Below are 18,522 nucleotides of genomic sequence, written 5' to 3'. Positions count from 1 at the left end.
TACGACTATACACCAGAGCCCTATTCCCTATATAGTGGTACGACTATACACCAGAGCCCTATTCCCTATATAGTGGTACTACTATAGACCAGAGCCCTATTCCCTATATAGTGGTACTACTATAGACCAGAGCCCTATTCCCTATATAGTGGTACTACTATAGACCAGAGCCCTATCCCCTATATAGTGTACTACTATAGACCAGAGCCCTATTCCCTATATAGTGGTACTACTATAGACCAGTGCCCTATTCCCTATATAGTGGTACTACTATAGACCAGGGCCCTATTCCCTATATAGTGTACTACTATAGACCAGAGCCCTATTCCCTATATGGTGGTACTACTATAGACCAGAGCCCTATTCCCTATATAGTGGTACTACTATAGACCAGAGCCCTATTCCCTATATGGTGGTACTACTATAGACCAGAGCCCTATTCCCTATATAGTGGCACTACTATAGACCAGAGCCCTATTCCCTATATAGTGGTACTACTATAGACCAGAGCCCTATTCCCTATATAGTGGTACTACTATAGACCAGAGCCCTATTCCCTATATAGTGGTACTACTATAGACCAGAGCCCTGTTCCCTATATAGTGGTACTACTATAGACCAGAGTCCTATTCCCTATATAGTACACTACTATAGACCAGAGCCATATTCCCTATATAGTGGTACTACTATAGACCAGAGCCCTATTCCCTATATAGTGGTACTACTATAGACAAGAGCCCTATTCCCTATATAGTGGTACTACTATAGACCAGAGTCCTATTCCCTATATAGTACACTACTATAGACCAGAGCCCTATTCCCTATATAGTGGTACTACTATAGACCAGAGCCCTATTCCCTATATAGTACACTACTATAGACCAGAGCCCTATTCCCTATATAGTGGTACTACTATAGACCAGAGCCCTATTCCCTATAGAGTGGTACTACTATAGACCAGAGCCCTATTCCCTATATAGTGGTACTACTATAGACCAGAGCCCTATTCCCTATATAGTGGTACTACTATAGACCAGAGCCCTATTCCCTATATAGTGGTACTACTATAGACCAGAGCCCTATTCCCTATATAGTGGTACTACTATAGACCAGAGCCCTATTCCCTATATAGTACACTATTATAGACCAGTGCCCTATTCCCTATATAGTGGTACTACTATAGACCAGAGCCCTATTCCCTATATAGTGGTTCTACTATAGACCAGAGCCCTATTCCCTATATAGTGGTACTACTATAGACCAGAGCCCTATTCCCTATATAGTGGTACTACTATAGACCAGAGCCCTATTCCCTATATAGTGGTACTACTATAGACCAGAGCCCTATTCCCTATATAGTGGTACTACTATAGACCAGAGCCCTATTCCCTTCATAGTACACTACTATAGAGCCATATTCCCTTCATAGTACACTACTATAGACCAGTGCCCTATTCCCTATATAGTGGTACTACTATAGACCAGTGCCCTATTCCCTATATAGTGGTACTACTATAGACCAGAGCCCTATTCCCTTCATAGTACACTACTATAGACCAGTGCCCTATTCCCTATATAGTGGTACTACTATAGACCAGTGCCCTATTCCCTATATGGTGGTACTACTATAGACCAGAGCCCTATTCCCTATATAGTGGTACTACTATAGACCAGAGCCCTATTCCCTATATAGTGGTACTACTATAGACCAGTGCCCTATTCCCTATATAGTGGTACTACTATAGACCAGAGCCCTATTCCCTATATAGTGGTACTACTATAGACCAGAGCCCTATTCCCTATATAGTGGTACTACTATAGACCAGAGCCCTATTCCCTATATAGTGGTACTACTATAGACCAGAGCCCTATTCCCTATATAGTGGTACTACTATAGACCAGGGCCCTATTCCCTATATAGTGGTACTACTATAGACCGGAGCCCTATTCCCTATATAGTGGTACTACTATAGACCAGAGCCCTATTCCCTATATAGTGGTACTACTATAGACCAGAGCCCTATTCCCTATATAGTGGTACTACTATAGACCAGAGCCCTATTCCCTATATAGTGGTACTACTATAGACCAGTGCCCTATTCCCTATATAGTGGTACTACTATAGACCAGAGCCCTATATAGTGGTACTACTATAGACCAGAGCCCTATTCCCTATATAGTGGTACTACTATAGACCAGGGCCCTATTCCCTATATAGTGGTACTACTATAGACCAGAGCCCTATTCCCTATATAGTGGTACTACTATAGACCAGAGCCCTATTCCCTATATAGTGGTACTACTATAGACCAGAGCCCTATTCCCTATATAGTGGTACTACTATAGACCAGTGCCCTATTCCCTATATAGTGGTACTACTATAGACCAGAGCCCTATATAGTGGTACTACTATAGACCAGAGCCCTATTCCCTATATAGTGGTACTACTATAGACCAGAGCCCTATTCCCTATATAGTGGTACTACTATAGACCAGAGCCCTATTCCCTATATAGTGGTACTACTATAGACCAGAGCCCTATTCCCTATATAGTGGTACTACTATAGACCAGTGCCCTATTCCCTATATAGTGGTACTACTATAGACCAGTGCCCTATTCCCTATATAGTGGTACTACTATAGACCAGAGCCCTATTCCCTATATAGTGGTACTACTATAGACCAGTGCCCTATTCCCTATATAGTACACTACTATAGACCAGAGCCCTGTTCCCTATATAGTGTACTACTATAGACCAGAGCCCTATTCCCTATATAGTGGCACTACTATAGACCAGAGCCCTATTCCCTATATAGTGGTACTACTATAGACCAGGGCCCTATTCCCTATATAGTGGTACTACTATAGACCAGGGCCCTATTCCCTATATAGTGGTACTACTATAGACCAGGGCCCTATTCCCTATATAGTGGTACTACTATAGACCAGGGCCCTATTCCCTATATAGTGGTACTACTATAGACCAGGGCCCTATTCCCTATATAGTGGTACTACTATAGACCAGAGCCCTATTCCCTATATAGTGGTACTACTATAGACCAGAGTCCTATTCCCTATATAGTGGTACTACTATAGATCAGAGCCCTATTCCCTATATAGTGGTACTACTATAGACCAGAGCCCTATTCCCTCTATAGTGTACTACTATAGACCAGAACCCTATTCCCTATATAGTGGTACTACTATAGACCAGTGCCCTATTCCCTATATAGTGGTACTACTATAGACCAGGGCCCTATTCCCTATATAGTGCTACTACTATAGACCAGAGCCCTATTCCCTATATAGTGGTACTACTATAGACCAGAGCCCTATTCCCTATATAGTGGTACTACTATAGACCAGAGCCCTATTCCCTATATAGTGGTACTACTATAGACCAGAGCCCTATTCCCTATATAGTGGTACTACTATAGACCAGTGCCCTATTCCCTATATAGTGGTACTACTATAGACCAGAGCCCTATTCCCTATATAGTGGTACTACTATAGACCAGAGCCCTATTCCCTATATAGTGGTACTACTATAGACCAGAGCCCTATTCCCTATATAGTGGTACTACTATAGACCAGGGCCCTATTCCCTATATAGTGGTACTACTATAGACCAGAGCCCTATTCCCTATATAGTGGTACTACTATAGACCAGAGCCCTATTCCCTATATAGTGGTACTACTATAGACCAGAGCCCTATTCCCTATATAGTGGTACTACTATAGACCAGTGCCCTATTCCCTATATAGTGGTACTACTATAGACCAGAGCCCTATATAGTGGTACTACTATAGACCAGAGCCCTATTCCCTATATAGTGGTACTACTATAGACCAGAGCCCTATTCCCTCTATAGTGTACTACTATAGACCAGAACCCTATTCCCTATATAGTGGTACTACTATAGACCAGTGCCCTATTCCCTATATAGTGGTACTACTATAGACCAGGGCCCTATTCCCTATATAGTGGTACTACTATAGACCAGAGCCCTATTCCCTATATAGTGGTACTACTATAGACCAGAGCCCTATTCCCTATATAGTGGTACTACTATAGACCAGAGCCCTATTCCCTATATAGTGGTACTACTATAGACCAGAGCCCTATTCCCTATATAGTGGTACTACTATAGACCAGTGCCCTATTCCCTATATAGTGGTACTACTATAGACCAGAGCCCTATTCCCTATATAGTGGTACTACTATAGACCAGAGCCCTATTCCCTATATAGTGGTACTACTATAGACCAGAGCCCTATTCCCTATATAGTGGTACTACTATAGACCAGGGCCCTATTCCCTATATAGTGGTACTACTATAGACCAGAGCCCTATTCCCTATATAGTGGTACTACTATAGACCAGAGCCCTATTCCCTATATAGTGGTACTACTATAGACCAGAGCCCTATTCCCTATATAGTGGTACTACTATAGACCAGTGCCCTATTCCCTATATAGTGGTACTACTATAGACCAGAGCCCTATATAGTGGTACTACTATAGACCAGAGCCCTATTCCCTATATAGTGGTACTACTATAGACCAGAGCCCTATTCCCTATATAGTGGTACTACTATAGACCAGAGCCCTATTCCCTATATAGTGGTACTACTATAGACCAGTGCCCTATTCCCTATATAGTGGTACTACTATAGACCAGAGCCCTATTCCCTATATAGTGGTACTACTATAGACCAGTGCCCTATATAGTGGTACTACTATAGACCAGAGCCCTATTCCCTATATAGTGGTACTACTATAGACCAGTGCCCTATTCCCTATATAGTGGTACTACTATAGACCAGAGCCCTATTCCCTATATAGTGTACTACTATAGACCAGAGCCCTATTCCCTTCATAGCACACTAATATAGACCAGAGCCCTATTCCCTATATAGTGGTCCTACTATAGACCAGAGCCCTATTCCCTATTTATAGCACACTAATATAGACCAGAGCCCTATTCCCTATATAGTGGTACTACTATAGACCAGGGCCCTAATCCCTATATAGTGGTACTACTATAGACCAGGGTCCTATTCCCTATATAGTGGTACTACTATAGACCAGAGCCCTATTCCCTATATAGTGGTACTACTATAGACCAGAGCCCTATTCCCTATATAGTGGTACAACTATAGACCAGAGCCCTGAACAGAGGGTGAACAGCAGAGAGAGAGAGCTATAAAGCCCTGAACAGAGGGTGAACAACAGAGAGAGAGAGCTATAAAGCCCTGAACAGAGGGTGAACAGCAGAGAGAGATAAAGCCCTGAACAGAGAGAGAGAGAGAGATAAAGCCCTGAACAGAGAGAGCGAGAGCTATAAAGCCCTGAACAGAGAGGGTGAACAGCAGAGAGAGAGCTATAAAGCCCTGAACAGAGAGGGTGAACAGCAGAGAGAGAGATAAAGCCCTGAACAGAGAGGGTGAACAGCAGAGAGAGAGAGATAAAGCCCTGAACAGAGAGGGTGAACAGCAGAGAGAGATAAAGCCCTGAACAGAGAGGGTGAACATCAGAGAGAGAGAGAGCTATTAAGCCCTGAACAGAGAGGGTGAACATCAGAGAGAGAGAGAGCTATAAAGCCCTGAACAGAGAGGGTGAACAACAGAGAGAGAGAGAGCTATAAAGCCCTGAACAGAGAGGGTGAACAACAGTGAGAGAGAGCTATAAAGCCCTGAACAGAGAGGGTGAACAACAGAGAGAGAGCCCTGAACAGAGAGGGTGAACAACTGAGAGAGAGAGATAAAAGCCCTGAACAGAGAGGGTGAACAACTGAGAGAGAGAGATAAAGCCCTGAACAGAGAGGGTGAACAACAGAGAGAGAGCTATAAAGCCCTGAACAGAGAGGGTGAACAACAGAGATGGAGAGATAAAGCCCTGAATAGAGAGGGCGAACAGCAGAGAGAGAGAGAGATAAAGCCCTGAACAGAGAGAGGGAGAGATAAAGCCCTGAACAGTGGGGGGATAATGTAGTATGACTTCACTCCCAGTCAGTCTCACAAAGGGACATTGATTTGAGATGTAACCAATGAAGACTCAGCTCAGCATGGTCCAACAGTAGCCTACACTGTGACAATCTCAGAAGGTGCAACTGTTTGGATGTGTCCCAAATGGAACAATATTCCCTATATAGTACACAACTATAGACCAGAGCCCTATTCCCTATATAGTGTTACTACTATAGACCAGAGCCCTATTCCCTATATAGTGGTACTACTTTAGACCAGAGCCCTCACTACCTGACTAAAAGGAGAGGTAAAACTCACTACCCGACTAAAAGGAGAGGTAAAACTCCCTACCCGACTAAAAGGAGAGGTAAAACTCCCTACCCGACTAAAAGGAGAGGTAAAACTCCCTACCCGACTAAAAGGAGAGGCCAAACTCACCACCAGACTAAAAGGAGGTAAAACCCACTACCTGACTAAAAGGAGAGGTAAAACTCCCTACCCGACTAAAAGGAGAGGTAAAACTCCCTACCCGACTAAAAGGAGAGGTAAAACTCACTACCTGACTAAAAGGAGGCCAAACTCACTACCTGACTAAAAGGAATCCACGGATTATGGTACATACTTCTGCGCGCGAAATCCTCTTGTCATACCTGAACAGCAGACATTTTGAACATATAAGCAATAATACATTATGGCCTTTCTCTTGCATTTCAAAGATGATGGTACAAAACAAATGTCTTTGGCCAATTTCTTTGTATTTTCTTTTACCAGAGTTTCCTTTCAAATGGTACCAAGAATATGCATATCCTTGCTTCAGGTCCTGAGCTACAGTCAGTTAGATTTGGGTATGTCATCTCAGGCGAACGTGGGAATGAGAACAATTCAGGCTGCGTAGTCTGGTGTAGTAAAGAGTAGACGCTTCTCCATAGTAAGAATTAGCCATACAATTACAAGACAACAGCAAACAAGTGTAGTGTATCCTACACACGCGGGACAACAGTCAAATGCGGATGAAAAGCTAAATAACATGTTGAAATCAATGAAAAAATCTTTGTTGATAGGTTCTCTCTGTAATATTTAGGAGGATTTGATATATATTTACGAGTTGTTCATTGCGTAAATGCAATCATTTAGCCCATGTCGCCCAGTCTGTGTGAAAGTTAAGTCATGTGTGTAAAAACACAACATTGTTTACATAAATCGTCTGTTCACTGCACTTCGTGTCTATAAATGAAACCTTGTAACGTTTCATAAAATAACATACCCACAATAACACCACGAACACCTATTCTATTTTTTTTTAAGTAGTAAACGTAGTTGTTTTTCGAGTGCCTTACCTTGTAGACAAGGAACTTTCCTTCCAATAGTTTACAGATCCAAGGCAGTATGTCTCTCGCAGAGCGCCACGCTGACTCCAGTCCAAACAGAACCCAACACATTTACCGTAAAGGTATGACAACCGGATTGCGCGGCGCAAAGGTATGTACCGTAATCCGTGGACTACACAACGCCTTCGAATAATTATTGATTGACAGGTTGAATTAATGCCATATTTCATGAATCCATATCGTCCATTTTAGTTTTTAATCTGAATATATACAGTTATAATACAGAAGTAATAGTACAGGTATATGCAACATATAGAGCTTACTTTACATAAAAATATATTGACAACCTTGCTATGATTAACATATCCAGTATTATAGCTCGTTTTTTCAGTTCGCTGCAGCTAGCGACAGGAAAGAGCTGCAACAAACAGTCAAACTGGACAGTTTTATCTCCATCTCTTCATTCAACGACTCAATCATGGACACTTACTGACAGTTGTGGCTGCTTTGTGTGATGTATTGTTGTCTGCCTTTGTGCTGTGGTCTGTGCCCAATAATGCTACCATGCTGTGTTGTCATGTGTTGCTGCCTTGCTATATTGTTGTGTTGTGTCTCTCTTGTCCTGATGTGTGTTTTTATCCCAGCCCCGGTCCCGCAGGAGGCCTTTTGCCTTTTGGTGGGCCGTCATTGTAAATAATAATTTGTTCTCAACTGACTTGCCAAGTTAAATAATGATTAAATAAATCAAATAGTTTGTGGGGGAAATTGATGTTGAGAAAGGCTAATGAAGGGAAGGTAGAAATATATTTAAAATAGATGCCACAGATACAATATTGATATAGACAATAGGTAAAATACACAATATATATAACAGATACAATATAGATAATAGGTCAAATATACTATATAGATATAGACAATATAAACAATAGATATAGACAATAGATATATAGATATAATATACGATATACAATACCAGTAAAAAGTTTTAGAACACCTTCTCAAGGGTTTTTCTTTATTTTCTACATTGTAAGATAATAGTGAAGACATCAAAACTATGAAATAACACATATGGAATCATGTAGTAACCAAAAAAAAAAGTTTTAAACAAATATATATATTTTATATTTGAGATTCTTCAAAGTAGCCACGCTTTGCCTTGATGACAGCTTTGCACACTCTCAGCATTCTCTCAACCAGCTTCACCAGGAATGCTTTTCCAACAGTCTGGAAGGAGTTCCCACATATGCTGAGAACTTGTTGGCTGCTTTTCCAACTCATCCCAAACCATCTCAATTGGGTTGAGGTCGGGGGATTGAGGAGGCCAGATCATCTGATGCAGCACTCCATCACTCTCCTTCTTGGTCAAATAGCCCTTACACAGCCTGGAGGTGTGTATGGGCAAATGATAGTCCCACTAAAACAAATGATAATCCCACCAAGCCCAAACCAGAAGGGATGGCATAATCGCTGCAGAATGCTGTGGTAGCCATGCCGGTTAAGTGTGCCTTGAATTCTGTAGACTGTCTCATCGTCGCTGGTGATCAGGCCTACCACCGTCATGTCGTCAGCAAACTTGATGATGTTGTTGGAGTCGTCGTGGGTACACAGGGAGTACAGGAGGGGACTAAGCACATACCCCTGTCAGCGATGCCTACCCTCCCCACCCGGGGCCAGCCTAGCAGGAAGTCTAGCATCCAGTTGCAGAGGGAGGTGTCCAGCCCCAGGGTCTCAAGCTTGGAGGGGACTAAGCACATACCCCTGTCAGCGATGCCTACCCTCCCCACCCGGGGCCAGCCTAGCAGGAAGTCTAGCATCCAGTTGCAGAGGGAGGTGTCCAGCCCCAGGGTCTCAAGCTTGGAGGGGACTATGGTGTTGAACGCTCTGTAGTTAATGAACAGCATTCTCACATAGGTATTTTCCTCTCATCTAGGTGGGTGAGGGCAGTGTGGAGTTGCAACTGAGATTGTGTAGTCAATGGGTCTGATGGGGCGGTATGCAAATCGGAGTCGGTCTGGGATGATGGAGTTGATGTGTGCCATAGCCAGCCTTTCAAAGCACTTCCTGATTACAGATTGTGAGTGCTACAGGGCTGTAGTCGTTGTGGCAGGAAGCCCTTAAAGAGCTCTTGGGAACAGGAACGAGGGTGGTCAGCTTGAGGACGTGGGGATTAACAGACTTGGACAAGGACAGGTTGAAAAAAATGACCATGAATATGCCTGCCAGCTGTTTTCTTCGCGTGCTCTGAAAATGCGCCATGGGATACCGTCCGGCCTCGCGGCCTTGTGAGTGTTGACCTGATTAAAGCCTTACGACACGTGGGCCTCGGAGAGTGAGGGGGGGGGGGGGGCTCATGCACGGTTCTGTGTTTTTTGTCAAAGTGTGCATAAAATTAGTCTGGCCTTTTGGTAGATGACGGCTGGGTCTTCCTTTGAATTCCGTAATGGACTCTAGCCCCTGCCACATGGGTCGGGCATCAGAGCCTGTTATAATAGGATTCCATCCTTGTTCCTATACGGTCCTTTTGCTTGTTTGATGGCTCTGCGGAGGACGTAGAGGGACTTTTTGTACCTGTTCGTATCTTCAGCCGTAGCCTCTGGGTTGGCTGCGATAGCCCTGTGTGCAGTAGCAGTCCTGTAGCGTAGCCTCTGGGTTAGCTGCGATAGCCCTGTGTGCAGTAGCAGTCCTGTAGCGTAGCCTCTGGGTTACCTATTCCCTATATAGTGGTACTACTATAGACCAGAGCCCTATTCCCTATATAGTGGTACTACTATAGACCAGAGCCCTATTCCCTATATAGTGGTACTACTATAGACCAGAGCCCTATTCCCTATATAGTGGTACTACTATAGACCAGAGCCCTATTCCCTATATAGTGGTACTACTATAGACCAGAGCCCTATTCCCTATATAGTACACTACTATAGACCAGATCCCTATTCCCTATATAGTGGTACTACTATAGACCAGAGCCCTATTCCCTATATAGTGGTACTACTATAGACCAGAGTCCTATTCCCTATATAGTGGTACTACTATAGACCAGAGCCCTATTCCCTATATAGTGGTACTACTATAGACCAGAGCCCTATTCCCTATATAGTGTACTACTATAGACTAGAACCCTATTCCCTACATAGTGCACTACTTTTGACCAGAAGCAGTGCACTACATAGGGAGCCATTTGGGAAGCACCCTCATTGGGTCACCTGCAGAGGAAATATGAGTTGCTGTTTTAAACCCATAGATGTTAAAAAATGTAGCTGATAGGAACCCGGTGTGATCGTCTGCTGCAATAGCCGATCCCTGACGAGGATCGACGAGTTGTGCTTTCCCCGAGACGTCATTCTGCACATCACTGTGTGTACTACTGTGTGTACTACTGTGTGTACTACGCCATTGTTTGTATATGTTTGTGGCTCGTCTGTCATCTTGCACCATTCCTGCCATTCTCCTTCCACCTCTCTCATCAACGAGCTGTTTTCACCCACAGGACTGCCGCTGACTGGATGGGTTGTTTGGTTTGTTGTTCACCATTCTTGGGGGCGGCAGGGTAGCCTAGTGGTTAGAGCGTTGGACTAGTAATCGGAAGGTTGCAAGTTCAAACCCCCGAGCCGACAAGGTACAAATCTGTCGTTCTGCCCCTGAACAGGCAGTTAACCCACTGTTCCTAGGCCGTCATTGAAAATAAGAATTTGTTCTTAACTGACTTGCCTAGTTAAATAAAGGTAAAATAAATAAAAAAATAAAAATTCTGGCTAAACCCTCGAAACTGTGGTGCGTGAAAAGCCCAGGAAGGCGGATGTTTCTGAGACACTGGATCCGTCCTTAGAGGGAGGTGTTCGGTCCCAGGGTCCTTAGAGGGAGGTGTTCAGTCCCAGGCTCATTAGCTTGGTGATGAGCTTGGAGGGGAAAGGCCAGTGTAGAGTTAGGAGCTGTGGCAGTCAGGAGGTGTTCAGTCCCAGGGTCGTTAGCTTGGTGATGAGCTTGGAGGGGAAAGACCAGGGTAGAGTTAGGAGCTGTGGCAGTCAGGAGGTGTTCAGTCCCAGGCTCATTAGCTTGGTGATGAGCTTGGAGGGGAAAGACCAGGGTAGAGTTAGGAGCTGTGGCAGTCAGGAGGTGTTCAGTCCCAGGCTCATTAGCTTGGTGATGAGCTTGGAGGGGAAAGACCAGGGTAGAGTTAGGAGCTGTGGCAGTCAGGAGGTGTTCAGTCCCAGGGTCGTTAGATTGGTGATGAGCTTGGAGGGGAAAGACCAGGGTGGAGTTAGGAGCTGTAGCAGTCAGGAGGTGTTCAGTCCCAGGGTCGTTAGATTGATGATGAGCTTGGAGGGGAAAGACCAGGGTAGAGTTAGGAGCTGTGGCAGTCAGGAGGTGTTATAAACACCATCACAATAAATTCATTATTTATTTTAGTCAGGTCAAAAAGAAACATGATGATGTGAATAAAATGTATTTGAGAAGAACAGAATGGGATGTATTTGAGAAGAACAGAATATGATGTATTTGAGAAGAACAGAATATGATGTATTTGAGAAGAACAGAATATGATGTATTTGAGAAGAACAGAATGTGATGTATTTGAGAAGAACAGAATATGATGTATTTGAGAAGAACAGAATGTGATGTATTTGAGAAGAACAGAATATGATGTATTTGAGAAGAACAGAATGTGATGTATTTGAGAAGAACAGAATGTGATGTATTTGAGAAGAACAGAATGTGATGTATTTGAGAAGAACAGAATGTGATGTATTTGAGAAGAACAGAATGTGATGTATTTGAGAAGAAAAGAATGTGATGTATTTGAGAAGAACAGAATGTGATGTATTTGAGAAGAACAGAATGTGATGTATTTGAGAAGAACAGAATGTGATGTATTTGAGAAGAACAGAATGTGATGTATTTGAGAAGAACAGAATGTGATGTATTTGAGAAGAACAGAATGTGATGTATTTGAGAAGAACAGAATGTGATGTATTTGAGAAGAACAGAATGTGATGTATTTGAGAAGAAAAGAATGTGATGTATTTGAGAAGAACAGAATGTGATGTATTTGAGAAGAACAGAATGTGATGTATTTGAGAAGAACAGAATGTGATGTATTTGAGAAGAACAGAATGTGATGTATTTGAGAAGAACAGAATGTGATGTATTTGAGAAGAAAAGAATGTGATGTATTTGAGAAGAACAGAATGTGATGTATTTGAGAAGAAAAGAATATGATGTATTTGAGAAGAACAGAATATGAGTTGTCCTTCTGTTTGTTACCTGGCTATGTTCCATGCCATATATGGGCTGTAGGCTGACAAGATGTGATTATAAGTCCCGGGACAATATTTTACTGTACTTCCACCGGCACGGGAGTAGTTCTCTGACCAGGGAGTAGTTCTCTGACCAGGGAGTAGTTCTCTGACCAGGGAGTAGGTCTCTGACCAGGGAGTAGGTCTCTGACCAGGGAGTAGTTCTCTGACCAGGGAGAAGGTCTCTGACCAGGGAGAATGTCTCTGACCAGGGAGTAGTTCTCTGACCAGGGAGTAGGTCTCTGACCAGGGAGTAGGTCTCCGACCAGGGAGTAGGTCTCTGTGTAGTTGAGGATCAGAAGATGGGATGACCAGGGAGTAGGTCTCTGACCAGGGAGTAGTTCTCTGACCAGGAAGTAGGTCTCTGACCAGGGAGTAGGTCTCTGACCAGGGAGTAGGTCTCTGGCCAGGGAGTAGGTCTCTGACCAGGGAGTAGTTCTCTGACCAGGGAGTAGTTCTCTGACCAGGGAGTAGTTCTCTGACCAGGGAGTAGTTCTCTGTGTAGTTGAGCGTCAGAAGATGGGATGACAAGGGAGTAGTTCTCTGACCAGGGAGTAGTTCTCTGAGTATATCCTTGTCTGAATGGATGGTTCTCATACCCTAGTCTGGATGGTTCTGATATCCTGGTCTGATATCCTGGTCTGGACAGATGGTTCTGATATCCTGGTCTGGACGAATGGTTCTGATATCCTGGTCTGATATCCTGGTCTGGACAGATGGTTCTGATATCCTGGTCTGATATCCTGGTCTGGACCGATGGTTCTGATATCCTGGTCTGGACAGATGGTTCTGATATCCTGGTCTGGACAGATGGTTCTGATATCCTGGTCTGGACAGAAGGTTCTGATATCCTGGTCTGGACAGAAGGTTCTGATATCCTGGTCTGGACAGAAGGTTCTGATATCCTGGTCTGGACAGAAGGTTCTGATATCCTGGTCTGGACAGATGGTTCTGATATCCTGGTCTGGACAGATGGTTCTGATATCCTGGTCTGGACAGATGGTTCTGATATCCTGGTCTGATATCCTGGTCTGGACAGATGGTTCTGATATCCTGGTCTGGACAGATGGTTCTGATATCCTGGTCTGGACAGATGGTTCTGATATCCTGGTCTGGACAGATGGTTCTGATATCCTGGTCTGGACAGATCCTGGTCTGGACAGATGGTTCTGATATCCTGGTCTGGACAGATGGTTCTGATATCCTGGTCTGGACAGATGGTTCTGATATCCTGGTCTGGACAGATGGTTCTGATATCCTGGTCTGGACAGATGGTTCTGATATCCTGGTCTGGATGGATGGTTCTGATATCCTGGTCTGATATCCTGGTCTGGACGGATGGTTCTGATATCCTGGTCCGGACAGATGGTTCTGATATCCTGGTCTGATATCCTGGTGTGATATCCTGGTCTGGACAGATGGTTCTGATATCCTAGTCTGGACGGATGGTTCTGATATCCTGGTCTGGACGGATGGTTCTGATATCCTGGTCTGGACAGATGGTTCTGATATCCTGGTCTGGATGGATGGTTCTGATATCCTGGTCTGATATCCTGGTCTGGACGGATGGTTCTGATATCCTGGTCCGGACAGATGGTTCTGATATCCTGGTCTGATATCCTGGTCTGATATCCTGGTCTGGACAGATGGTTCTGATATCCTGGTCTGGACGGATGGTTCTGATATCCTGGTCTGGACAGATGGTTCTGATATCCTGGTCTGGACAGATGGTTCTGATATCCTGGTCTGGACAGATGGTTCTGATATCCTGGTCTGGACAGATAGTTCTGATATCCTGGTCTGGACAGATGGTTCTGATATCCTGGTCTGGACAGATGGTTCTGATATCCTGGTCTGGATAGATGGTTCTGATATCCTGGTCTGGACAGATGGTTCTGATATCCTGGTCTGGACAGATGGTTCTGATATCCTGGTCTGGACAGATGGTTCTGATATCCTGGTCTGGACAGATCCTGGTCTGGACAGATGGTTCTGATATCCTGGTCTGGACAGATGGTTCTGATATCCTGGTCTGGACAGATCCTGGTCTGGACAGATGGTTCTGATATCCTGGTCTGGATGGATGGTTCTGATATCCTGGTGTTGACGGATGGTTCTGATATCCTGGTCCGGACAGATGGTTCTGATATCCTGGTCTGATATCCTGGTCTGATATCCTGGTCTGGACAGATGGTTCTGATATCCTGGTCTGGACGGATGGTTCTGATATCCTGGTCTGGACAGATGGTTCTAATATCCTGGTCTGGACAGATGGTTCTGATATCCTGGTCTGGACAGATGGTTCTGATATCCTGGTCTGATATCCTGGTCTGGACAGATGGTTCTGATATCCTGGTCTGGACAGATCCTGGTCTGGATGGATGGTTCTGATATCCTGGTCTGGACAGATGGTTCTGATATCCTGGTCTGGACAGATGGTTCTGATATCCTGGTCTGGACGTTGGTTCTGATCTGAACAGCCAGTAGAATGCTGAGCTTTATGACCTTTAAGCCATTCTACTCAGAGATGTCTGGCTGACGGTAACATACACATCTCTCTCTCTCTCTGCTTCTGTTTAAGATAACACATACAAGCCAGTGGATCTTATTTGAATGCTTTCTGTGACCTTTCCACTTTGAAAATGCAGTTTACTTTTTATCCGTTTTCCTCTGAGATGGCGACAAATAGATGCTTTTTTTTAAAAACGTTGTGGTCTGATGATTCTGTATCTACTGCTGGGCAAAGGCCATTTATTTGATTCAGTGTTCCTCTGTTAATCTGTTTTATTACATCTTACAAAGAAACATCTGCCGACAGTTTCCCCCAACCATTATTTTTACAGGTTACTCTACTAGGAGGAAGGGTTAAGAGATGGAGGGAGGGTGGGTTAAGAGATGGAGGGAGGGTGGGTTAAGAGATGGAGGGAGGGTGGGCTAAGAGACTGGGAGGAAGGGTTAAGAGATGGAGGGAGGGTGGGTTAAGAGATGGAGGGAGGGTGGGTTAAGAGATGGAGGGAGGGTGGGTTAAGAGACTGGGAGGAAGGGTTAAGAGATGGAGGGAGGGTGGGTTAAGAGATGGAGGGAGGGTGGGTTAAGAGATGGAGGGAGGGTGGGTTAAGAGACTGGGAGGAAGGGTTAAGAGATGGAGGGAGGGTGGGTTAAGAGATGGAGGGAGGGTGGGTTAAGAGATGGAGGGAGGGTGGGTTAAGAGAGGGAGGGTTAAGAGACTGGGAGGGAGGGTTAAGAGACTGGGAGGGAGGGTTAAGAGACTGGGGGGAGGGTTAAGAGACAGGGAGGGAGGGTTAAGAGACAGGGAGGGAGGGTTGAGAGACAGGGAGGGAGGGTTGAGAGACAGGGAGGGAGGGTTGAGAGACAGGGAGGGAGGGTTGAGAGACAGGGAGGGAGGGTTGAGAGACAGGGGGAGGGTTGAGAGACAGGGAGGGAGGGTTGAGAGACAGGGAGGGAGGGTTGAGAGACAGGGAGGGAGGGTTGAGAGACAGGGAGGGAGGGTTAAGAGACTGGGAGGGAGGGTTAAGAGACTGGGAGGGAGAGAGGGCTGAGTACATGTGTCTGTCTGTCTCTAGGAGAGAGGGCTGAGTACATGTGTCTGTCTGTCTCTAGGAGAGAGGGCTAACTAAGTACATGTGTCTGTCTGTCTCTAGGAGAGAGGGCTAAGTACATGTGTCTGTCTGTCTCTAGGAGAGAGGGCTAAGTACATGTGTCTGTCTCTAGGAGAGAGGGCTAAGTACATGTGTCTGTCTCTAGGAGAGAGGGCTAAGTGCCTTTCAAGGCCTTGTAATTGTAGTTTTACTCTAAACCATGTTAAAAAAATACCAATAATTACTTTTTTCCTTGGAAAAATGCCCCATTTTGGAATGTCCCATGTCATTTTCCTGACTTCTAGGAAGATTTTAACCCAGTTAACCCCAAACTTCCCCAACTTTCCACCATCATCTCCATCTCCCTGTGCAGCCCGAACAGAGGGTCTAGAGGCCTAACAGAGGGGATGGAGGCCTAACAGAGGGTATAGAGGCCTAACAGAGGGTCTGGAGGCCTAACAGAGGGGATGGAGGCCTAACAGAGGGGATGGAGGCCTAACAGAGGATCTGGAGGCCTAACAGAGGGGATGGAGGCCTAACAGAGGGGATGGAGGCCTAACAGAGGGTCTGGAGGCCTAACAGAGGGGATAGAGGCCTAACAGAGGGGATGGAGGCCTAACAGAGGGGATGGAGGCCTAACAGAGGGGATGGAGGCCTAACAGAGGGGATGGAGGTCTAACAGAGGGTCTAGAGGCCTAACAGAGGGTATAGAGGCCTAACAGAGGGTATAGAGGCCTAATAGAGGGTCTGGAGGCCTAACAGAGGGGATGGAGGCCTAACAGAGGGGATGGAGGTCTAACAGAGGGTCTAGAGGCCTAACAGAGGGTCTAGAGGCCTAACAGAGGGTATAGAGGCCTAACAGAGGGTATAGAGGCCTAACAGAGGGTATAGAGGCCTAACAGAGGGTATAGAGGCCTAACAGAGGGGATGGAGGCCTAACAGAGGGGATGGAGGCCTAACAGAGGGGATGGAGGCCTAACAGAGGGTCTAGAGGCCTAACAGAGGGTTTGGAGGCCTAACAGAGGGTCTGGAGGCCTAACAGAGGGTATAGAGGTCTAACAGAGGGGATAGAGGCCTAACAGAGGGGATAGAGGCCTAACAGAGGGGATATAGGCCTAACAGAGGGGATGGAGGGCTAACAGAGGGGATAGAGGCCTAACAGAGGGGATATAGGCCTAACAGAGGGGATGGAGGGCTAACAGAGGGGATGGAAGCCTAACAGAGGGGATGGAGGCCTAACAAAGGGGATGGAGGCCTAACAGAGGGTATGGAGGCCTAACAGAGGGTATAGAGGTCTAACAGAGGGGCTGGAGGCCTAACAGAGGGTCTAGAGGCCTAACAGAGGGTCTAGAGGCCTAACAGAGGGTCTGGAGGCCTAACAGAGGGTCTGGAGGCCTAACTGTGATCCCCAGATTTACAAAGAGGGTGTGAACTGCCAGGAGATGCTCCAGTCTGAGGAGGGTGGGTAAGAATGTTCACACAATTAAGAACATCAAATCTCAATGGTCACAACACACACACAATCAATTAAGGACAATCAGTAGGTCAACTAAGGTCAATCAGTAGGTCAACTAATGTCAATCAGTAAGTCAACTAAGGTCAATCAGTAGGTCAACTAAGGTCAATCAGTAGGTCAACTAAGGTCAATCAGTAGGTCAACTAAGGTCAATCAGTAGGTCAACTAAGGTCAACTAAGGTCAATCAGTAAGTCAACTAAGGTCAAGCAGTAGGTCAACTAAGGTCAATCAGTAGGTCAACTAAGGTCAATCAGTAGGTCAACTAAGGTCAATCAGTAAGTCAACTAAGGTCAATCAGTAGGTCAACTAAGGTCAATCAGTAGGTCAACTAAGGTCAATCAGTAGGTCAACTAAGGTCAATCAGTAGGTCAACTAAGGTCAATCAGTAGGTCAACTAAGGTCAATCAGTAGGTCAACTATGTTCCATCATAAGTGAAAACATGCATCAGATTATTGAAAAGTCTTGAAGCTGAAATTCCCCCCCCCCCCCCTTCTGTTACACAGGTTCATTATAGGAGGATGTAACCTGCGTGGTAAATACAGAGACAGCTCCCTCAGCTGGGTAGGGTTGTCCTTCCTCCTGAATCCTCACCATTCTGGAATTAAACCTCCCTCTTTCTTTGGACTGACAAGTCCATTGTATTTCAGCTGTCTGTCACAGCCTGATCATTATAAAATACAGGATCATCATGGCAGACTGATTGACAGGTCCAGTTGTTTGGCAGTTTCAGATTAAGATGTTCTCTGTTCCAGGAACATTTTAGTCATTTAGTATAATGTTCTTATCCAGAGTGACTCACAGTGTATT

The sequence above is a fragment of the Oncorhynchus clarkii genome, unplaced genomic scaffold (genome assembly GCF_045791955.1).
Source record: "Oncorhynchus clarkii lewisi isolate Uvic-CL-2024 unplaced genomic scaffold, UVic_Ocla_1.0 unplaced_contig_13945_pilon_pilon, whole genome shotgun sequence".
In the NCBI taxonomy this organism is placed as follows: Eukaryota; Metazoa; Chordata; class Actinopteri; order Salmoniformes; family Salmonidae; genus Oncorhynchus; species Oncorhynchus clarkii.
Note: the sequence above shows the minus strand (reverse complement) of the source record.